General features: G+C 47.0%; 1 protein-coding gene across 1 annotated transcript in view; it reads left to right on the forward strand.

Moving 5' to 3' along the window:
• Positions 1–24,195, forward strand: part of CACNA1C (calcium voltage-gated channel subunit alpha1 C) — a 640,117-nt gene that overhangs the window by 133,714 nt on the left and 482,208 nt on the right. The gene's annotated exons all lie outside the window — the stretch shown is intronic.

Here is a 24,195-nt window from a genome sequence, read left to right on the forward strand (position 1 = left end):
GGCAGTTTAATGCTGGGCAGCGCACACTCGGACTGTACCCCAGGCAGTTTAATCCTGGGCAGCGCACACTCGGACTGTACCCCAGGCAGTTTAATCCTGGGCGGCGCACACTCAGACTGTACCCCAGGCAGTTTAATCCTGGGCGGCGCACACTCAGACTGTACCCCAGGCAGTTTAATGCCGGGCAGCGCACACTCGGACTATACCCCAGGCAGTTTGATGCTGGGCAGCGCACACTGGGACTATACCCCAGGCAGTTTAATCCTGGGTGGCGCACACTCAGACTGTACCCCAGGCAGTTTAATGCTGGGCAGCGTACACTCAAACTATACCCCAGGCAGTTTAATCCTGGGCGGCATACACTCAGACTGTACCCCAGGCAGTTTAATGCTGGGCAGCGCACACTCGGACTGTACCCCAGGCAGTTTGATGCCGGGCAGCGCACACTCGGACTGTACCCCAGGAAATCTGACACAAACCATGTTTCCCATTGATTTCAAAAATTAAGACTCAATGATATAATGCCACTCATTATTACGTAATAAACCCCTATTATGGCTAGTAATTTTTCAGTGACTAACTGAATTTTACTTATTAGGGTTCGTTTAAATCTCAGCCTATAATATGTTCAGTGCAAGTACTAAAACTGCCTATCTTCAAACATCAGAAATTTGAAATTTTTTCATCAGTCAAGACTACCTTCCTTTCCCCTCCTCCAAAAACATCCAGAGAAGTGAGATTTTCTCACATTTAAGTCAATGATTGAATAGAACCAAACTGGAGGATGATTAATTTTTGAATCAGTAGCACCAAACTGAAATTAATTTTACTAATTTCAAAATCTGACAGTTTTGAGGGCCCTGTAATAGAACCAGAGCTTCTGAAAATAAGCCCCTGCTGAGTCGGTTCAGTGCGGGAATGAACCCAGGTCTAGAACTGCGGTGTTAAGAGATGATTTCCAAACCGAGCTGCGGTTTCATTTGGAACGCTCCCTTGATCTACATGTTCTGGGTTTCGTAAGTTTAATTCAAATTAATTTTCTCCTAAATGAATTTTCACTACCGGAAGGCCCCCGTATGGAAATCACCTTCTCTCATTATGCAGCTTGCCTGGCCCAGAGGGTGAGCGGGCCTTGAAACGAGAACAGCTGCCCTGGCTGGGAGTCGAGGCTGAGTTCGCATCCAAGGCTGTAGCACAGTGCAGCCCACCGCAAAGGGCGTCCTCAGGAAGGAAGGTGCTTGTGTTTGTGCCTTTGTCCTTTAAGACTGAATACCCAGATCTGGCAGCATCTCCTGCAGCAGCAGGGGCTGATTACCTGGAGCTCTGCCTGCCCCTCTCCCCGCCTCTGCCCCAGAGAGGCGGCTTCTGAGGAGGCTGCTGTTTGCAGCCAGGAGAATTCCTTGTCTCTGTGGAACCGGAGGCCTCCCCTCTGCGGCTATTTAAATGTGTTCCTCCGGCTTGAGGATGACTCACCGTTTAACAATTAATTACAGCTCCGCATATTGTAGGCACTGCACCTACATGGGGGTGTAATCTCGGTGCTGCACAATGTTAACGAGCTTCTCCACATTACCAAACTGTGAGGACTTAGGTTTTAAAAAGCAGAAATTGAACCAGGCTTGGAGGAAAAGGCAAATTTATACAACGTCTTTGATATGAATTCTTTTTATTTTTTACTCTGTGGCTTGTAGTTTCCACCAGGGTAAGGCAGGCAAAGGTGGGAGGTGGGGAGGGAGAGACGGGATTCTGGCTAGTAAAGGAACGGGCAAGGAAACTGCCCACTATGTGCTGTCATCCGGTGGCTGCTGTGGCCAGCCCTCATTCCCACCACACCAGAGCGAGGCATAATAATCTTAGGTGATTTTTTTTTTTTAAGTTTTCAAGGTAAGAATGCATTTTACTATATGCTAATTTTTCTTAATCATATGTTATAGTTTATTATCGACAGATCTTTTAAGAAGTTTTCCTGCAATAAATTAACCTTTGTAAATTAAGTATTGGCTGCATCAAGTCCTCCTGAGATTTGTTGCAAGTTGGTCGTTTTCGAGATGCATTGAGTGGCTCCAAGTCATTCAATCATGATCGTGTCCGTGACATCTTGATAGACTTTTAAGCGTGAATCCCCCTGATCTCTATCTTGCTGCCTTCCCCCCACCATCCCCTCAACTCCCCTCCAAGCCACGAATTATACTTCCTCATACCCAGTTTCTTTTGGTACAAGGAGAGGGCCATGCTTGTTCTGGCCTCAGGGACGTTGCACTCACTACAGCTGACCCTTGAACGGTACAGGTTTCAACTGTGCGGGTCACTGACGTGGATTTCCTTCTGCCTCTGCCACCCCTGGGATGGTAAGACCAATCTTTCTCTTTCCTCCTCCTCAGTCTACTCAACGTGAAGACAATGAGGGTGAAAACCTTTATGATGATCCACTTCTGCTTAATGAACAGTAAATATATTTGTTCTTCCTTAGGATTTTCTTAATAACATATTCTTTTCTCTAGCTTACTGTAAGAATGCAACATAAAATACATATAACATATAAAATATGGGTTCATCGACTATCCTGTTGGTTGGTGAACCTTCTGGTCAATAGTAGGCTATGAGTAGTTAAATTTCTGGGGATTAAGAAGTTACCTTGGATTTTCGACTGTGAGGGAGTCGGTGCCCCCAGTCCCCACGTTCAGGGGTAAACTGCATTCTGTTTTCTTGGACTGCTCTTCCCACAGGCGTTACCCCCTTCCCTTTTCCTCTGTCAGGTCCCAGAGCATGCGTTACCACCACAGAGAGAGCTCTACAGATGCCTATCTAAAGTGGCACCATTTGCTTGAGCCGGGAGGTCAAGGCTGCAGTGAGGCAGGACCATATCACTGCACTCCAGTCTGAGCAACAGAGTGAGACCCTGGCTCAAAAATAATAGCAATAATAAAAAAAAGGTGCTGCCATCCTCCCAGGTCCTTGCTCCCAGGCATCCATCACTCAGGAGCCAATGGTTCTGTCTTTTTTTTTTTCATAGCACAATTACTATCTGAAATGATCTCATTTATTTACTTATTTTTTGTCTGCCTCCCACCAGAATGTTCTCTGTTCTCTGCTGTGTCCTTAGCACCAAGCAGTGCCTGCACATGGTGAACGCTCCACAAAAAATTATTATTAGGATGAATGAATGGATGGACCCTCGATTCTGTTATTATTATGATGTTTTAATCCAGGCAACACTCAGGAGTTTCACTGTATCAATGTATCCCTTAGGAAGGTTAGTAATGTGTGAAAACTCTCCTGTGAATGCTTTCATTCGGTCCTCTTACGGTGCCTAACCTAGTCTGTAAGGGGTAAATCCTTCAGCAGATTCTTGGGGAGTGTTTACCAAGTGCCAGGCCCTGTTCTAGAGCAGCGGTTCTAACCTAGGGATGATTTTGCCTCCCCAGGGGCCACTGTCAATGTCCAGGAACATTTTTGGTTGTCAGGGTGGGTGGCAGGTTACTACTGGCATATAGCGGGTAGAGACCAGGGATGCCGCTAAGCATCCTGCCATGGACAGGACAGCTCCACCACAAAGAATCATCTGGCACAAAATGTCAACAGTGTGAGGCGGAGAAACCTCGTTCTGGAGTCTGAGGATGCGGTGGTGACAGGGCAAGGCTCCTACTCCCCTGAAGCTTATCTTCTGTTGCAGGAACTGGGGTAGATACACAATAAACAAATGAGATTATTCCGGGAATGTCGAGGGCTGACAAAGAAATCGAATAGAATGGTGCAGTGGTAGCTGTGGGAGTGACTTAGGTCGAAGGATTGAGGAAGGCTTGCTGAGGGGTGGCATATGAGCTGAGACTCCTCCAGATGAGCTGGAGGCAGCCCTGGAGATCTGGCAGACCCTACCTGGAGGAGGGGGACAGCAAGTGCTAATGGGGAAGGGGACAGCTTTCCAAAGGTTCCGAAGTTTAGGTTGGTTTAAAAGAGGACCATTCACTCTGGGGCTTGAATGTACTTTTATTCAATGAAGGTAGCCTGGAAATCTGCTTGAAAAACCATTAGATTAGTATTCTTTTTTGCAATATCTCATTTTTTGGAAAGAGCTAAGCTTCCTAAAAAACGTATTTTTCTAGACTTCAGAGTTCCTTAAGAGTGGTGGTTTATCTTTCTGAGGTGGGCTGCCATGTTGATTCCTCCTCCCGTTTCCCAGAATTAGGAATCTTACAGCTTTGTCTCTCCACTCAGTGCTCAGAGAATCACATACACAGCCCCAGGATAGGACATTCCAAAAAATAAAGAAGGGCACAGAGAAGGTGGGAGACCTTCCCCACAACTTAGCTGCAGTTGGACTTTCAATAATTGAGCCTGAAAGATCATTATAACTTCCTCAATAATAGTTTGGTGTTCTTATCTGTTAGGTTATAAAGCTCCTAAAATGCAGTACAATTCAATACCATTGTGTTGCAAACCCACTAACGCTTTCTTCTCCACTGCCCAGCCTGGCTGCTCCTCTTAGGGGTCCCCTGTCCATAGTTGAGAGAGTCCCAGAAATTCTGCCTCTTTCTCTGTGTTCTCCCAGACTGAACAGAAGACTGGAAATGTCTTCCCTAAGGTCTTTGCTGCCAATCTGGGAAATGTCAAAGGAATTAGCTTTTCTTTCTCTACTTCTAGCATGTATTTATCCTTGCTATAAATGTCACTTTTTTTTACTGCTTGTGTGTCAGGTTGCTTTTGGCTGCAAGTGTCCTCACGACCCTAACAACAAATTATTGTGTCACATATCAAGTTCTGGGAGAGGGGATTCCAGGGGCAACAGGAGAGCATGTGCTCCTTGAGTGAGGAACCCTCTCTAAGACCCGGCCGGCAGACTCTGCCATGCTTCATTGGCCAGGGGCTGGCCAGATATCTCTTCAGCAGGGAGGATGGGGTTGGCTTGGGTGAATTGTGATGTGCCTGCATTGCTGGGGGAGGGGTGACATCAAACCAAATCCGGGCATTCCCAGCAAGGGAGAAGAAGGGAGTGCTTCTGGGTGGGCGACGATTCCAGCTTTATCGTTTGTCTTCCTGGCAAGGACTCGGAAGATACTGACCATTTATATTTTTCTAGTTCTTCATCACATGCAAGAATGTCTTTTGTTAGAATGATGAGAGAAATGATAACGATCGTGGGCCTTTGTTTCCCCTTGCCTGAGCTGGGCCTTCGCAATGCGCAGACGTTGCTTTTGATAAATTGGATTGACTTAGAAGATTTTAGACTTGGAAAGCCTTAAAGAATGGCCAGTTCAGTCTTTGTCTTTCCACACGGGGACACTGAGCCCAGGCTGCCGTGTGGCCTGCCTAGTACCTCACTGCTCGTTCAGCTGAGGCTCGCGTGCTTTGGAAGCACAGACTCTCATTTTGTGTCTTTTACCTGATTTTATTTTATTTTATTTTATTTATTTATTTATTTTTGAGACGGAGTCTTGCTCCGTCGCCCAGGCTGGAGTGCAGTGGCCGGATCTCGGCTCACTGCAAGCTCTGCCTCCCGGGTTTACGCCATTCTCCTGCCTCAGCCTCCTGAGTAGCTGGGACTATAGGCGCTGCCACCATGCCCGGCTAGTTTTTTATATGTATATTTTTAAATAGAGATGGGGTTTCACCGTGTTAGCCAGGATGGTCTAGGTCTCCTGACCTCGTGATCCGCCCGTCTCGGCCTCCCAAAGTGCTGGGATTACAGGCTTGAGCCACCGCGCCCGGCTTGTACCTAATTTTATGATGCCTGGTCCCCGTTTGCCTCCAGCTAATCAATGCTGTTGTACACATTTAAGTCTTTATCTCAGTTGAAACCTGCACAAGAACTGAAGAACTAAATAGTAGTCATATATAGCTCAGCATGAATATTAGATATTTCATATTTTAAGTCTTCTCTTGAATCATTTATAGACATTTCAATCATTTATTAACAGGTATGGAAGTTGTTTTAAGGGGTGGAGACCTTCAGTCCTCTTCTTGGTCCTTCAGGACCACACCATCTGGGCGGAGCCTCTTCTGCCCCTTCCTTCTCGAAGGCGCTCTGCCACCACTGACAGCCATAATGGAGAAGAGAAAGGTGCCTTGCTTCACGTGGGAAGGAGTGTCTCACCTGACAGCATCCTTGGGCTCTTATTTAATTTAAAAATGTTTCGTGAGCAAATTCTGGGCTCTGTTGTCTTCTTCCCCATGAGCAGAGGGTGGGATGAAGCTTGAGGATAAAGGACCCTGGGCCCTGAGAATGCTTTAAGCCCCGGAGATGAAGCTCTCTGTCTGACAGAGGTCCCCAGGTCTGCATCCAAGGAGAGGACCTCTCTTCTCTATGAAGAGATGCTTTGCTTCTGGAAACCCAAGTACGATCCTAGAAACCTAGGAGCTGGCTGTTTGTACACTGAAAGTTTTCTTTTTTTCTGTGTGAATGGAATCCACATGGGGAGCCTATTAAAGTTCTCTGGGGAATTTAGAAAGGTCTTGATTTCTAGGCTGGGGGTGTAGCCATGCATACCCTGTCTGCAGTGAAATGTACATAGTCTTTTCCATGAAGGGAAGTGCCTGCAAACTGTTCAAAGTATCAGGCCATGGAAGCAACCAGCCAGGACCGAGAAGGTGGTGTAGGATGGGATGTCTGCCTGCAGTCTGTCTGCGTGCTGTCCTGTCCTCATGTCCTCAGAGGAACAGTTATGGACATTGGACTTCTCCTTCTTACAGTCCCCCTCAGTTGTGCTGTTGGCATTTTTGCAAGTACCATTCGTTGTTAGGGGCTATCTCACCCACCGAAGGGTGTTTAGGATACTTGGCTTTTACCTTCACTCAATTCCCCACTCAGGTATTGTAGCAACCAGAAGTCCCCCACTGGCTTCTCACCACCTCCTGCTGGGTGGACTGCTCTGGGCCTCTGTTAGACACAGGACAGATTAGGAGTCAGGATCCTGGAGGTGGCTGCAATCCGATGGCCAAGCCAGTACCTGTACCTCCAGGGATCCGCATTCTTAGGGCGGTTTTCTGAATGTAGGGAAAGTGCACACCGGGGGACACTGCTCCTTCGGGGTCACCCACCAGCACATCATGGCTTCACTCAGCCGAGAAGCACATTGCATTTCCTTGGGCCCCCCTGGCCTCTCCTCTGCCTTCATACTTGGTCCTGGGATGCATGCATTTGGGATATATTTTCACACCAGAGAGCTTGCTAGACAGAGCCCAAGGGGATGGAACTGAGTGAAGTGACCTATAGGCCTGCTTCTGGCCAAATCTCAGGGCCCAGGTCCCTGGCACAGGTCTTCGCTGCATGTGATGTCTGCCCCGTCATGCGGGGCCAGGAGGCTCTACAGTCTTTTGGACATTAAACGATGCTTGCAAAATAACAATGTGATGAGTTAGGAATGAATCAGAAGCAGACGAGGGACATTTAAAACCTCTTATATATTCATTCCCTCATGCTCATGTTCCTCCCCAAAGAACCTCCTTCCTTCCCAGGGAGAGGGTCTTGGTCACGTGTGTGGGAGGCTCTGCGAAGCCAGTGAGCTCTTCCACCCACAGCACTGCCAGGGCCCTGTCCTTCCTCCTTCCCTTTCCTGGCTGCCAGCCTTCCTAGAAGGAAGCCATGCATTCGGACACTTCTGAAGGACTGAGTGAAACCAGGCAACAGACTTCTGCACGTTACACTGGGAAAGCCAGTGTGTGGAGGTGCAGCGTGACCCCAGCCAGTCCTGAGAGGCCAGGTGTCCACACTTGGCTGTGGGGCTCGGCTGGTGGGGGTGGGGCGTGTAGCCTGGGTACAGGGAGGAGGAGTCTGCCCCAGAGGCACTCGCTCTTAATTTGGCCTTCTCTTTGGGACTCATTATGTGTCACTTAATGTGAAAAGTCTGCTTTAGACTCCTATTCTAAATCGTCTTAACCTTTCATCTTGCCCTGTGGTGCTCTTGGCTCCTATAGCACTGAAAACAATGTGTAATTCTATATTTATTTGTGTATTGATTATCTGTCACCCCCAGTAGATGGTAAACTGCATGAGTTGGGGTCCCGTGCATTGCAAGTGCTGGCATCTAAGTAGCTGCAGAATAAACAGTGGCAGTAGCATCCTCTCGGGCTGAGTTTTCAAAGTAGGAAGTAGGCAGAAGGTTTGGGGTCATCTTAGTTTGCTCAGGCTCCTATAACAAAAGACCGCAGTGGGGGGACTACAAAGACAGAAATGCATTTCTCACAGGTCTGGAGGCTGGGCAGCCCCAGGATCAAGGTGCCAGCAGATTTGGTGTCTGGTGAGGGCATTCTTCCTGGCTCGTGGACATTTGTCTCCTCACTGTGTCCTCACATAGTGGAAGGGGCGAGGGAGTTCTCTGGAGTCTCTAAGAGTGTTCATCTCATTCACGAGTGCTCTGCCCCATGACCTAATTGCCTATGAAAGCCCCTCCCCCAAATCATCACATTGGAGGCTAGGATTTCAGCATCAGAATTTGGGGGGACACATTCAGTCTATCACCATGTACATGGACTGCAGTGGGAATTACCCTGATTTGAGGAGTATTTAGGGAGGGGGAGGGCGAGCTGGACAGACCTGGAATGGTTCCATGTAAACGGTGTCTGCAGCATCCTGGGAGCCTGCTTGAGATCCGGGCCTTCTAAGGAGCTCCAGGAGACTTACAACCCAGCCCTTGGAATGAGATCCAGAGGGAAGAAGGCCAGTTGATGACTTACGAAATGTAGATTTGTATTTTCAGAAGTGCAGAGTAGTATTTTAAAAAAGCAAATGAGACTCTGAGGGTTGGGAGAATGGCAGAGCATGGGAAGTGGAGGCTGCTTCTGATCCGAGAGGAGGCACTGTGAGATGTGGAAAGAGCTCGGGCTTTGGAGTGGAGCCTGCCTTTGATTCTAGATTTCACCGCTGGGTGGTTGTGTAGCTTTTGGCCAAGTCAGTTATCCTGTCTGAAACTCAGCATTTTTATCTGCAAAATGGGGCTAGTAATACCGTCCTCTTTGAGTTGTCATGAATATTCAGTGAGATGACGTGTGTACCCACCTCCCTGCCTACCACATGCCTGCTTCATAGTGAGTGTCCAATGAATGTTTGTTCTTTGTTCCTTTTCTCTCTTGAATAGCCAGCGTGGCCAGTTTTAGATTTCTCTTGGTCTCCAACCTAGTCTAATTTATTCTGTCAGCTGTCACATCTACTAACTAGGTAGTCCGTAGGTGCATATTGTGTGCATGGAATGGACCCATTGTTGTGTGAAGGGTGGTGAAGATTTAGGACTACAGATTTCTCCTGCAGACCATCTCCCACATTAACATGTTCCTGGGAGAATACATTTTGGATTTTTAATACCCATGCTTCACATTTTAGGCACATATTTTAATAACATGATTTTAAACTGATGTTTATAGAGGAAATTATGTTTACAGCCTCCAAACGTAATATAACGTTTTAGTGAAAATCTTGAGTTACATTTCAAGTACAGTTGGTAGAATGTGGGAATCACTTGTGGGTGTTGCGTAGAGCCCGTCGAGTGTCAATCAAGGGGACATGCTTTGGGGATGTGTCTGGGCCCCAGGACCACATTCGAGGAGCATCTTTCCCTTCCCAAGGCAAGGCATCTTGGCCACTCGTGTTGGAGGATTTGCAGAGCCAGGATTTGGGGGAGAGACCAGGCTGCTTTCCCGACCCATGACACACCTGGACTCTCTTTCCTTCCCTTTTTCTGGCTGACAGTCTTCCTAGAAAGAGGTCATTTGTTTGGCCCCTCCATGGGGCTGTGTGAAGGCAGCTGATGGGCTGCTGCACATTAAGCTGAGAGGTCAGGAAGTGTTATTTTAAGCACATTATGTCCATTGTGATAGTTGATGTGATAGTTATACTATATGATAGACATGCTGTATTTTGTTACATTTTAGGAAATACATGATGAAGTGTTTTGGTTACATTTTAGGAAATTGGCTTTGAGTTGACATGTAATGCATGATAATTTTTCTTATTTAAAAGATGAGAAATAGGCCAGGTGCGGTGGCTGAAGCCTGTAATTCCAGCATTTTGGGAGGCCGAGGTGGGAGTCTAACTTGAGCTCAGGAGTTGAGACCAGCCTGGGCAACATAGCAACACCTCGTCTCTACAAAAAAGTAAAAAAGTTAGTCAGGTGTGGTGGTGTGCACCTGTCGTCTCATTTATTCTGGAGGCTGACACAGGATGATTACTTGGGCCCAGGAAGTTGAGGCCGCAGTGAACTGAGAGTTGAGATTGCACCACTGTACTCCAGCTTGGGTGACAGAGCCAGACCCTGTCTCAAAAACAAAACAAAACAAAAAACATGAGAAATAGGCTAGCATTTCCCACAGAACATCTGACTTTCAGGAAAGGCTTATTGATGTTGTGCCTTTTTACAAATGGTCCCTATCTTCAAGGAGTGGATAGTTTTTTTAGGGAGACAGAACAAACAATAATAATGGAGGATTCATGCAAGGAACATAACAAATAGCACAAGGAGGTACGCAGCCAAATTAGTGGACCTCTGAGGACAGCAGGGCTGGAGAGGATGGGTAGCAACCACAGAGGCCATGGCTCTTGGAATTTCCGACTTCAGCAGTTTCTCACAATGAGTGTTCCTTAAGTACCTGTCGTGCACAGGTGCTGTGCTAAGTATAAAGTGATAAGCAAGGAAGCAGAAAACGTAGCATGAGGCCCAGCTTGAACTTCTTTATGTCTAAGAGGAATGAGACAACATTAAAACAACACAGCACAACATGATTCAAGGTAGAAAAGTTACAATGTGCTAAAAGAGAAGAACAGTCAGACAACGCACTGCTCAGAGAGGAGAAATGACGGGCATGTCTAAGAGGTTGCCGTGGCTTTGGCTAGGACAGTTATCTTCGCTGAGGTGGCCTTAAGGCAAGGTCTTGATGAGGGCTGCCCATGTTATTAACACCTGGCACTGCAGTGCCCGTCAGAGTGGATGCCCCTGGCTGAGGGAGCTGGCAGGCTCTGGAGCCGTCTGTCCCCTAGGCATAAATCCACTATGCACTGCATTGGAGGGAAGCTCCAGGGACCGATGGAAGGATGTCTGGATGGTGCAGCATTTGAAGGACTCAGGGCACTGATATTTATCAACCCATACAGTGTTTTACTATTTAATGACCAGTGTGTTTTACCATGTATAGTAGCTGAAGATCAGCCCAAATTGGACCCCCAGGGGTAGGTAAGCTAATGAAGCCAGAGGTGTAGGCTGCCCATCCTTTTTCATCCCAATGCAGGAAATATATTTTACCCAATAGCAACTGTCCTGTGTTCTTGGAGAGTGTTCTACCGGGCTTAATCTAAGGGTGGAACTTAGGGTTTAAGTACCCTACATGGAAATAGTAGAGAAACCTGTGACCTGACCACTCTAATTATTCTAATCAGAGTGCTCCGGCACCCCTGGGCCTCACCCCCATCCAGTAAATGGAGGGTTTGTGCATGGCAAAGCTGAGGGCCGCAGAGCCCCACGCCAGCTCTCCTGGCCAGCAGCATCCATTCTGATGGCGGTGTTTGTGCAGCACCTGGTATTCAGTCTTGTAGCTATCACCCCCCCGGTTTCCATGCCTGCCACTTCTATCAGTAAGAAGCAACGAGTCACACAGTACCACGGTGAAGTCTTGGTTTTGGATGAGGTATATGATGATAAGAATTTGTTTTTGTAAAAACAGTGATCATCCTGAAAATTATGTAAGCCTCCCCTCTATAAATCAGTATGGTTTGAAAGAAAAGCAAGTACAACAAACACCAACAATCCTTATGAACAAAGGAGTGGGAAGGGGTATGTTTGATGGTTGTAATAGTAAGAAATTCACAGGGAGGAGTCATAGTGTGCTTGAAGTTTGGTGGCTCTCTGAAGACAAATGGCACTCCATCTGTGTGAAAGGGAGCGAGGGAGGGAAGGAGGCACGTCCGTGGTTGCTCTGTAGCTGGGGTGCTGTTTCATAAGGTGGTTCACTGGCTGGTACCACCGTCACACAGCACCCTATTACCGGTTGTTTACCCAAGAATAAAGAATCCTAATTATATTTTAGAAATACAATTTAAGGAGCTGAAGTTTAAAATAACTATCTTGAGCTTCAGAAAACTCATCTCTGGAAAATATTCATAGAGAGATATTTGTACTTCCAAGGGAATCTGATGGGACAAAAAACAAGTCAGATTTCTCCACTTTTCAGTTAGTGAACTCCTTAAAGATTATGTTCGTATTCCTTTAAAATAGTAATTGCTTTGTTTCCTCAAGAGCCAAGATCCATCCAGTCCCTAAATCAAATTCTCAACTAAAATCAGAAGGTTTAAGATACAGTTATTTTAAGTGCTGCATACTCTTAAAAATGTGTGTCTGGTTATGTTGTGTATATAAGTGGCTCATATCAGAGATGCAGCAAGTCAAGCTATATAAAATTCCGTAACACATGCCAGAGAGGGAAGGAGGGGATAGAGAGAGAGAGCGAGAGAGAGAGGGAGAGAGAGAGATTGAAAGAGAGAAAGAGATGCTTATCCTTTTCTCCAGGAGAGGCTCGAATTTTACTTTCAACCGGTTTCTAAAAATGGCAGATACAAAGCTACAAAGTAAGAAAACAAATGTATCTGTTGCAGGAAGGAAGGAAGGACCAAGGGGGAATCTGATCTTGAGCTTGATGTGGTATGTTTTTATCTGAATGCTTTTGCAACAGAACATCTGGGAGGCAAGTGAGAACTGGGGTATGCCCATGTTTCAACAGTTTCCTAAGAGTCACAGAGCTTTATTTCCCAGGGCTGTGATAGAAAATATGAACCCTTTCCATCGTTGGGAGTTGAGGAAGGGGTAGGCTGACACAGTGACGTATGTAACAGTGCGTGCCATCAGTGGGATGTGATGATAGTGCTTATCACAATAGCTTTAAGACTTATGCCCTCTTTCTTTGGAGGCATGTAAATAGCGAGCCTTGTTTCTCTTTCCTAGGAGGCAGCCTGGGATTGATGTTGGATTGATGTTCTCATCCTGAAGTCTGGGAAATGGGTGGGGGGTTGGCTGACTCACGTTTATAAGTGGATTTTAACCCAGTTCACGTGGTACTTGTGCTGACACTGACATTTTGTGCTGCCTGATATGGAAGTCGAGGCAAACATTATCAATGTTAGACTGGCAGAATCTCAGAGGACAGAGTCCAAGTTTCAAAGTTGAGAAACATTTCATTGATCAAAGTGTATTAGAGAAAAAAGCATTAAGTTAATATTTTCATTCATTCATTCAGTCATGCAACATACCTTTCTTAATCATCTGCCAGGACCCCAGCACATTGCTGGAGGCTGTATTTGGGGGCAGACTGAAGCTAGGTGCAGTGTCATCTCCTCTCCGGTAACTCCTTTCCAATGGAATCTGCAGCTATAACTGGTATTTAGTGCCAAAGAGAAGGAAGAAAGTATACAGGTGGGCAAGCTGGGATTATGTGAATCAAGATGGTTATAGTGATGGAGGAACTATCTCTTTTGATGCAGTTTAGCAGAAAGGAACATAGAGCATTCAAGAGTTCTGTTCTCCAGTTAGTGTCGGGACTGACTTTTCTTTGTTCTGTGGTCAAGGGAGGCCCGACTGAAAACCCAGGAATCAAGGTGGGTGTTTGCATGAAGGTGCCTTCAGCATCAGCAATGAGAGCAGTAAATCAGGCAGAGTTCCCTGAATTAGGAGTCCTCCCAGGCTGTCAGGTCAAGGTCAGATTTAATTTGGGATTTTGTAGTTTACAGGATGCTACCCACTTTCTTATACCTTGCAGTAACCATGTTCCAGCAGCTTATCAGATTGGTCCAGGCTGTGCCTGGTGGTGAGAACGTCAGGTTTTGTGGGCACATGGCTTCACCAGGAGAGGTCTGGGGTGTCTCATGTTGGTGGAGAAGGAGTATGTCCGTGGACTTCTCTACGGGCAATGCCAAAGGCAAACTGGATAACTCTTGCTGCTGTAGTTTTGTAAATCTATGACCCTCTGTTGAGGCCTCTTTAACTCTAGCAGCCTTATGCATCTTTATGATTAATTCAGTAGGACCCCACCAGCAGATTCTCCTTCTTCCAAGAATGTAAAGTCATTCATGCAGGTTTGGTCTTGCTTGGAGGTTGGGGCTTGGGGGGACATGAGCAGGGCTTGCCCTCACATTCTCCGTGATTTGGCTCCTCCTTTCTTTCACCTGTCACTCTTTCTGCTTCTGCTTCTTTTTTTTTTTTTTTTTTGAGACAGAGTCTTTTGCCCTTTGTCTCCCAGGCTGGAGTGCAATGGTGCGGTCTTGGCTCACTGCAACCTCCGCCTCCTGGGTTCAAGCGATTCTCCTGCCTCAACCTCCCGAGTAGCTGGGACTGTAGGCACCCACCACCACCCCTGGCTAAGTTTTTTTGTATTTTTAGTAGAGATGGGGTTTCACCACGTTGGCCAGGCTGGTCTTGAACTCCTGACCTCAGGTGATCCACCTGCCTTGGCCTCCCAAAGTGTTGGGATTACAGGCATGAGCCAACGTGCCTGGCCTCTTTCTGCTACTTTTAAGTTATTCACACAAGCTTGGAGGACTAGAGGCAGGAGCTGGTATTTGGATCAATGACTGGGTAATCCAGAGCAGTTAAAGAACCAAGAAATTATTAATATTTTGTTCCGGATTATATGTTTTTATGGGGTGATGGTGAAAGAAAGAATGAATTTTGCTTCCTAAATGTGTGCTTCTTGCACTGATAGCAAAATTGAGCCACTGTGTGCATTTCCTGAGCACTCATCAGCCTGTGGTAGAGAGAAAGAACTCAAAGGGAAGTGTGGTTGCAAGGAAAGAAACCAGGAATCCCGTGGTTGCCGCTAGCTTCATTCAATATATAGATCCAGATTATTACATATTATCTGAATTAAACAACTTTTACTTTAGAGAGATCATGCAGGTTCTGTGTTTGAGGAAATCTTATGATTGCTTATAAAGGAAATCATTGCCACCAAAATTTTGGATTTTGACTGATCTGCTTAAAGCATGACACCTGCATACTTGCTAACTTATTTTTTGAGAATAGAGAGTTAGATAAGGAATCGGATCCAGTCCTTAGAATGCAGAGCTTATAATTTGAGAAAGAGATGTATTTGATTTAGGTCAGATATTGGTACTGTTAATATCTTCACTATTTTATCTAGAATGTTGACTCCATTATGCTTGAGTTAGTTGCCCCTTCCTCTCTCCTCTGTGTATTTACTGCACACTGACTAAGTGTCTGGGGTGACAGCAGATGCTGCGGTCATAAGGGTGACCAGTTAGATATGATTTCTGCCTTCATGGAGCTTACAGGCGGGTGGGAGGGATGGACAGAAGAAGCACAGAACTGGACATCATGCATTTTCTCCTCTGACATCAAGCCGAACTGGAAGATCCTGAAAATAATTCTATTGCAGGTCCCTTGGAGATATGAACAAATTGCTCAGTGATTTTGATTGTTGAAATCTCCTCCTGTTTGGAATGGTTATCACAGTGGCTCCTCTGGTTCCTCAGTGGTAGCAACCAGGAACTGTCCATGTGCCCAGTCTAGGCTCCTGACTCCCACAGATGCCTCTGGGGCAGGGGCCCGGCTAAGTATTTTCCAGGAGAAAAGTGGTCAGTCAGGAGCCAGCGTCTGCCATTTCCCATTCTGTCAGAGCCAAGGAGCTGGACGGGCACCTGACAGCCTGGAAGGGCCCTGCTCCAACCTGGAGCTGAGGTTAACACTTCAGGTCAGCAGCTTCCTAAGGGAAGGAAAAATCCCTCCCAGGTGTTACTTTGAGCTTTCTCTGGTGCTGCTTGTTGCTGGCCTTCAGATTTTGGCCACCACTATCTTCGGGTACTGTTCTCTCTCCTCCTTTGGAGAGGTGACCTTCCCCTTCTGTGCAGGGCACTGTCTTTCCCATGTGGGCTTCCAGGGCTGGGGTGAGGAGGCGGTGGCGAGATTATTGCCTGTTACACATGGACATCTAGACGGGGGAAGAAACATAACAGCTTTATTTTTAGGCTTTGCTAATTCTCACTCTTCTCCTAGTTCGCTGCTACCTGGCAACAGCTTATTGTCATGGCAACACCGATGTTAATGAGTGAAACTCTCAGTGTGTCTGCTTTCCTGGTGCTCTCACAGACACTGTGTGGAGCTATCTTTCTGGCCATCAGAGGCTAAACGCTAGGCTCCCTTCCCCTCTGCAGGCCTCCCGGGCCCCAGGCCCTGTCCACAGAGGAAAGGCACGAGGCAGTGTTGACAAGGGGTTTATGGCTTTGCTTACACAGTCCCAGCTTCCCCTCTACACGGATGGACTGCTGGCTCCCGCGCTGCCCCGCCTCCCGCAGTCTATCCCTCTACATTTTTAAGCGGCAGCTGTAGCCCGTTTTCTCATGTTTGGGGTACCTCGAGATTTGAGCAGGTTTTTATGGCGCCTTCTCTGCAGTTGATCAGCAGGGCTGAATTGCGAGTTTTGAGAGAGGAGATTTGTGGCTGGAACTGGCGCTCACACTGCGGAGGGAAGACCTGCACCTTCAGCCCTTAGACTGAGAGTCAATAACTCCACCAGAGCTTCTTGTCTTGCTTCCCTGACATCTGTCACTCAAGGGTGCCCTTGCAGCATTCCAATAACTTGTGAGGAGGAGCAGGCAGAGTCTGCTCCAGCCTCCTCGTGCCTCAGTTTGTCCATCTCTAAAGCAGCGCATATCTGAAACTGGATGGTCCTTCAGTTGGCGCTGCTGAGGAGGGGTTCGGGCTCCTGCTCACCATTTCTATGATGTGGGTGACTCGCTCCACCCCTCTGTGACCCCACTTCTCACTGGTAAATAAGGGTAGTAACTACCTACCTCAGAGTGTCATTACCGGACTCCAACCAGATACAGATGTGTCCGGGGCTTATAATAGAATCATGGTTCAGTAAATCTTAGTTCTTATTACGTGTGGTCATTATTCAGTCTTCACACTGATCTCATGAACTAAGGACTATTATTATTCTGGAATTACAAAGAAGGAAACAAGCATGGAGAGGTTAAGCAACTGCCAAGGTCGCTGGAAGCGACATGAAGCCTAGGCGTGCCCTGAGCCACCACACTGCACACTGCAAGGTGAGCCTGAAGGGGATGGTCCTGTATGCTCTCAGTGACTGCTCCCTGTTCCGGGGAGGTGGGTCCGGGGCCCCGGGAGTGTGCCTGAGCACCTTGCACTCCTTGGATAAGAGGTGCTATGTGAACACAGAATTACCAACATAGTTTTTTTTTTTTTTTTCTCCAGGGACTCTCACTATGTCACCCGGACTGGAGTGCAATGGTGGGATCTCTGCTCACTGAAACCTCCACCCCTTGGGTTCAGGAGATTTTCTTGCCTCAGCCTCCCGAGTAGCTGGGATTACAGGCACATGCCAACACACTCAGCTAACTTTTTGCAGTTTTAGTAGAGACAGGGTTCCACTGTGTTGGCCAGGCTGGTCTGGAATCCTGACCTCAAGTGATCCACCTGCCTCAGACTCCCAAAGTGCTGGGATTATAGACGTGAGCCACCGTGCCGGCCACCAGCATTGTTAAGTGTGACCTCCAGAGGGGTGTCATTCAGCTGCTGAGGCCCATCATGAGGCCAGCACTCAGGCTCTTAAACGAGCAATGGAGTAAAAACTGCAGCCACCTCTGTGTAACCCTAGCCTCTTCCTTAGGATGCAGTCCCTGGCGAACACCTCTCAGTTGGGCTAAGGAAGCACATTGCCACTTATTTACTGTGCTAGTTCATCCAAAGCTTTCAGCAACATGTAACAGCTTTACTTTTCTTTTTTCAGAGCAATGGTCCTTTTAATTTTTCTATGTTATCTTTTAAAAAGGTAGCACATACACGTGGTATAAAGTCAAAAATATGCAAAAGGGTATATAGTGATAAGTCTCTCCTCTCCCTTGTCCCAGCCCCCCGGTGCCTCCCCTGCAAGGAGGTCTGTCCATCAGTAAGCATAAACATGTATATTGATTTGTAAACCTCTGATGGGAACACTGATACGTTCTGTCCTGCACTGTGTTTTGTTTTTTCCATTTAACGATGTATCTGAGAAACTGCTCCGTAGCAATTCACAATTTATGAGGGTGACTTCATTCATATTCAACAGACACCTCAAAAATCTTATTGTTTTCCAGGTAAATGAGGTCAAGTATGTGAATCATTGTGAAATATGCTTAAGAAAGCCTAACTGCTGGCAATAAGGTAATAATACTGAACAAATATTATCACCATGATAATAATACCAGGATTCTTCTTAATCCATGATACAGTTTTTTATGTCTCGTTTTAAAGCTGAAACCTGAAGTCATGGAGCTAAAAATGTCCCTGAGCCGCAGTTTGAACCTGAGTCTGTCTGTCTTCCATCCCTCTGTTGGTTTGCCTGCGCCGCACTCCTTCTCTTATAGAAATGTGCTTGGAGTGGGTCTTGGCCACAGCATGGCCGTAGGCGTTGACTCCTGGGAGTTCCCATGATGCTGTAATTCAGCGACAGCATCACAACACGGTTCTCATCACTGCCAGCCCTCCTTCCTGTCTTCCCTGTAGGCCCGGCACTCATCCACAGGCAGACACTTATAGTGAGCGCACACGGCTGATGGACATGTGAGGTTCCTTTGATACCATCCCTTCTAGTCTATGCTTCTGCTTCTTTACCTAGAAAGTGTGCAGCCATGTCTCATCTCTGGCAAAAGAAGTACTCAAGAAGAGAGAAGAGGAATATTCAGTGTCTTCTCCCCACGTCCCCTTTTCCCCCAGCGAGGCAGAGGGGGCTCTCTCTGGCTTTGGACTGGAGCGCCTCATGGGTGTGAAGTCAGGAGGAGCCGGAGACAGTGAGGACCTGCATTGCAGCGGGCGTGTTGGAGGGCTGAGCAAACGTGCGCTGCATGAGATGGGGAAACGAAGCCGTGTTTGCCGGCATATCTGGGGTTCCCTGGTCACTGAGACATCAGAGACATGTCAATCGGAGTCCCTTTGCTTGGATTTAACCTTCTGCTGTTTGTGGGTGTTCTGTTGCATTCAGTGGGGCTTCAGTTTTCATTTTCCTTGACCTTCGCACTTCCTTGTCATTCCCTTTCCGCGAGCTTGCCCACGTACTAGGATGGATCCTGGTCAGTGGATCAGGTGCTGGTGCTGAGGGCCCTGTTACCCCGATGGCTTGCCAGCTTGCAGGGCCCAGCATGCCTGTGAGGGCAGAAGGGTTCTGAGTGGGGCCTGTTCCTCTGATGGGATGGGCTCTCCCTCTTCCTAGGCTTGGTTCCTCTCCTTCCTGGGGGCCTGACTCCTCCAGCTCATGCTCTTTCCTCAGAGCTCCTACTACAGTCCCTGTGCCCAATACCGTTGACACTTTTACATCAGCATTGCATATGGACATAAAGGGGCACTGCAGCCAGTCCCCTGTGGAGGACTCAGGATGTCCCAGCCCTTCAGGGACAGGCTCCAGGGTAGGCCTGGCAGAGGGAAGGACCATGTTCTCTCCCAAATGGGCCAGTCCTTGGGGCTGCTGCCATGGCTTCAGCTCCCAATACCCTGTTTGGAGGGCTCTTTGCAGAGGCAGACGAGCCCCAAGGTGAGTTGAAGAGCCCTGGAGCCCCAGGCCTGCCTGCCTGGGGAGCAGCTGATGGCGAATCTGTGTCTTAGAACACGCCCTGCTGCTGCCAGTGTCACGTTGGCCGTGGTTGTGACATTTCTGACAAAGATACTTGGAACTCATCCTGTTCTCGAAGTCACCGTGCTGCCCATCAGTTAACGTGCTCTGCTGTCAAGAACACAAGAACCAGAGAGAGAGCACACGCAGCAGAGATGTGTCCTAGGGTGTTAGAGGAGGGAACCCCATCACAGACGAAAATTAGCAAAGACAGAACTGGGCAGAACCACCAGAGGTCCCTGGGGCACGCCAATTAAGTAGCTGGGAGTCTCGGGCAAGAGGGAGGGGAGGCCAGGGCTTAGGGATGAAATGTGAGCATGGGGAGGGGCCTCTTGAGCAGGCTCAGTGCCTCAGTTGGGCATTGGATACGGACTGGGACCACATCTTCTGGCCCCTCTTACTGTCCCTACTGCCTTGAAAGGACTAGATTATAATACCTGAAGGACGGAGTAGGCCTGGAAATACTTCCCTAACTGCTTACTCATATCAACATTCCTTCCAAGAAAGAAGCAGGCACGCAGTCCACAATTAGAGATAAAAGGCTTCAACTGGAGGAGGTAAGGCCGTGGAGCGAATGTTTCAGTTGAAATGCAGTCAGTCAAACAACTAGGGCAATTGACTGGTTATCAAACCCTTCTGGGCTTTGATGGGAGGAAAGAAGAGGAATTACTCATAAGGCAGAGATTTCTTAAATAAAGAGAAGGGCCCCCAGAAGAAGAGGCTTCAGGACCCTGATTCTTACTCTTGTCTGTACAGTGGAATAATCTGGGCAGCCTTTTAAAAATACTCAGTTCCTCTGCCTCAACTAAGAGGAGTTCTGATTCAGTGGCTTTCATAGGGCTGGGTCATCAGTAGTTTTTAAAAGCACCCCTAGGTGATTCTAATATGCAGCCAGGGTTGAGAACTGCTGGTTTAGAGGTATTTAAAGACAGAAGGCAAAATGTGTAGACTCCAGCATAGAATTTGCTGTTTTCCAGGCTGATACCAATAGAAAGCCTATCCTGATTTTAATTCACAGTGGCACATTCTAAAAGTATACTCCAGGATTTAAAAAGTCTAGGGGCTTTTGGAAATACTTGTTTGCCCATGTTCGTATCAACATTATTCATAATGGCCAAAAAGCAGATGCAATGCAAGTATTCATCCATGGATAAATGGATAAACAGGATGTGGTATATACATACAATGGAATATCATTCGGCCTTAAAAAGGATGGAAAATCTGTTACATGCTACAACATGGATGAACCTTGAGAACACTATGCTAAATAAAATAAGCCAGACACAAAAGGAGAAATATGGTATGATTCCACTTATATGAGGTACCCAGAATAGACAAATTTATAGAGACAGAAGTAGAATGGTGGTTGCCAGGGGCTGGTGGAGGAGGAAATATGGAGCTGTTGTTTAATGGGTACAGGATTTCAGTTTTTCAAGAAGAGCAAAGTGTTCTGGAGATGGATGGAGGTGATGGTTAAACAACAATGTGAATGTTTTTAATGCTACTAAATTGTACACTTAAAAATGGTTAAGATTGTAACATTTATGTTACATGTATATATTTTACCACAACCTAAAAAATTAATTTCAGATGAATGAGAATCATCTATTTTAATATTTTAGAAAAACAAATTTATAAAGGAGAAAGTTTAAAAATTACCACTTGGTATCTAGATATATTCTTCCTCTGCATGTGCGTAATCATGCAAAGACATACACACATTGAATGTTACTTTCTGTGATGACTTGTAATCTGAGTTTTCATTTGTACTTGATTTGGTTTAATCCTTGTTTCTTTACAGAGATGGTTCCATCTCAAGGGTAGAGTAAGTGAGGTGACATGGTAGGTGGGCATCCTAACATATCCATATAGCCCGCTTTGGAATCAAACAGTACTGGGTTCAAATTGTACCTGTCACGTTCACGATCAGTGTGACCTTGGGCCTCATTCCGAGCCCAAGTGTCCTTATTTCAGGCTCGTTTGGGAAGTTAAAGATAACTTAGGTGCCAGGTCCCTGCTCAGGCCCCCGGGAAATGGGAGCTGTAACTGCAGAGTCACTGGAGACTTCCACAGACACGTCTATGTACTTGAGATAGATATTCAGTCTCCACTTACACCCCCTGTCTAACTTAGGAGCGAGCTTCAGAGAAGCCCTGATCTGAGATTCAGGAAGTCGCCAGGGCTGCCACATGGTGCTGTGACCTTGGCAACACCAGATTCTTTCTAGGTCTCCGTTACTACTTTTACAAAGTGAGCACATTGGGTTTTGGGGTCTCTGGGTTCCTCCCACCTCCCTACTGTAGCATCCTTTGCTTCTCCATAGCCTCTCACTCCCTGAGATGATGCAGAGCCCTCAGTGGATGTCCAGTAAATGTTTGTTGACAACGAGGCTCCTGCAGGTTAATCATCAACAACATGCAACAATATCCCAGATATGACCGGCTCCCTCCAAAGAGGGAAACCTGCTTTTTGGCAAACTCATTGACTTTCCTTCAGGAAATTAATTTCTGGTGGTGCAGCGACATATTCTGCAGGAGCTTGGATAGGCTGTGCTGGAAAGACAGGGATATTTTTCCCTAAAGGCAGTGCGTAGGGGCAGAGGGGCAAAACTCCTTTTTTGATTCCTGTAGTGCTTGTACTGGGCAGAAGAAGCAGATGGATTACTAAGAGCATGGAAAGAAGTCCTATGTCCAGCCTAGAGCTCAGCACATCTTTCAGTTGCCAAATGGAAGGTCTCTCTGTGGCAACGCCGGGGAGGAAAATTGAGTTGGACTGGCTTGTTCCAAATAAAATGCTATATTTAATTTCACTCTGGGAAACATTTGATGTCCGGGCTACTGTAATACGTGAAATAGATTTAAGAAGATCCTTTGTTAGAACAACAGAAAATACAAAACAGGGAGGTCCTGAAATCACTTGCAGGTTGCACGTAGGGATCTGATCATTTCAGTGTGGTTGTTAATCATCTGGCAGCTGCTGGTCAAGGGTTGACTAGTCGGTATCTAGCAGCCTGAGTGTCACTGTACACGTTGAATCTGTCTCAATAGTTCAGCCTCTGAAATGCCTTTCAAGTTAAGCCAAGGCACTCAGCGCAGGAATGGGAAACTGTCAGTTTGTAAATCTGGGATGTGCATTTGTGTGCTTGACATGTGGAAGGGAAGGGCTGAGTATGAACCAATGCCGAGTTAGATCAGCATATATGTATCTGACTGTAGGATCTAAAAATCAGCCAGATAGAGTCCCATCTCCAGAATTGCTGTCCCTTTTATGAGGGTCTTAAGCGCCATGGCTGCTGGACGCTTCTCCCGCTTTGTGGAGCTCTGCCCTGGTGCATTTCTGGGCTAACTGGCCATGCAGGAATTTGGGGAAGGAACTCACAGACCTACTCTACTTTTCACATTGTTCCTATCCCTTCAGGCTTTCACCTGTTTCCTTCCTGACTCTCCTGTTATTTTTTGGTGTGAGGTCAGAAAAAGCTCTTCACCGCTCTTCTGCCTTTATTCATTTACCATTCAGAGGACCTCACTGAAGTGGAGAGACCAACAGATAGGGCTGCCAACTCAACCCTGGAAATGCTCCTTTCTTATTTTACCTGGCCAACTAGAAACCAAGTGTTTTATTTCTTTTCTATTTATTTTTAAAAAATACAGAACGAAGTATTTTTGGGGACTGTGCCACTCTTCTGGGCTGTAAGTAGAAAAGAACAAATATATACTTGTCCAGCTTTTCCTGTTAGACCCTCAGAGGAAGAAGCTCCAGCCCATAACCTGTGAGGCTTTATCCCTTGGTGATTATGTGAATTAGAGAGAGAAGCTAATCTTTTTGAATGACTATGGAAGTTTCTCTGTGGAGCACCTGAAACCCTGGAAGCACTTGCTTTCACACACACTGGGGGCACCCTTATATGTGGAAAGAATTTCAGAGGCCAGGTGTCAGGAGAGGCCCTGGGAGAGTAACGAAGTACAAACAGCTTTTGGTGGAATCTAGAGGCCTGTGACCCAGGCAGAGGAGGGCCCAGGAGGGAGGCAGTCCTTGAAGAGCACTCTCTGATGTTGGTTCACCTCTCTGACATTAAAGTTGTCATGAGAACCCAAGCTGCTCTCCATGGTAGAAAGGACTTCCTCTTCCTCAGATGCTGAGGGAAGTGGTTCTTTGCATCCTGCATCCAGAGTCAGCACAAGACGGTGGAAGTGGTCAGGGACTGGCATCTGGGCTTCCCCGTTCTCCAACTGGCAGTGATGTGGGGTCCCTGGGCCGTTGTACAGAAAGCACATATATAGAGTCAGGTAGATATGTGTTGGAATACTGACACAATTCATAGCTCCCTCTGCTCAACTCCTGTGAGCTGAGCTTAATTCATAGCTCTCTGAACCTCGGTTTCCTTATCTGTACGGGTGGGAATGATGATACTGCAGAGTTGTGAGGCCTGTGCATGCTAATGCATGTGATACACCAGCTACAGTGCTGGCTCCCTGGTGAGGTTCAGGCTTAGGGAACTGGTTCAAGCATTGCCTCTGCCCTCCCGTGGGCAGAGGACTGCTGATATTTGGTGTGAAGAGGTGCTGACACTAGGTGTGAAGGGGTGCTGACACTAGGTGTGAAGGG

Source organism: Piliocolobus tephrosceles, chromosome 10 (genome assembly GCF_002776525.5).
Source record: "Piliocolobus tephrosceles isolate RC106 chromosome 10, ASM277652v3, whole genome shotgun sequence".
Taxonomy (NCBI): Eukaryota; Metazoa; Chordata; class Mammalia; order Primates; family Cercopithecidae; genus Piliocolobus; species Piliocolobus tephrosceles.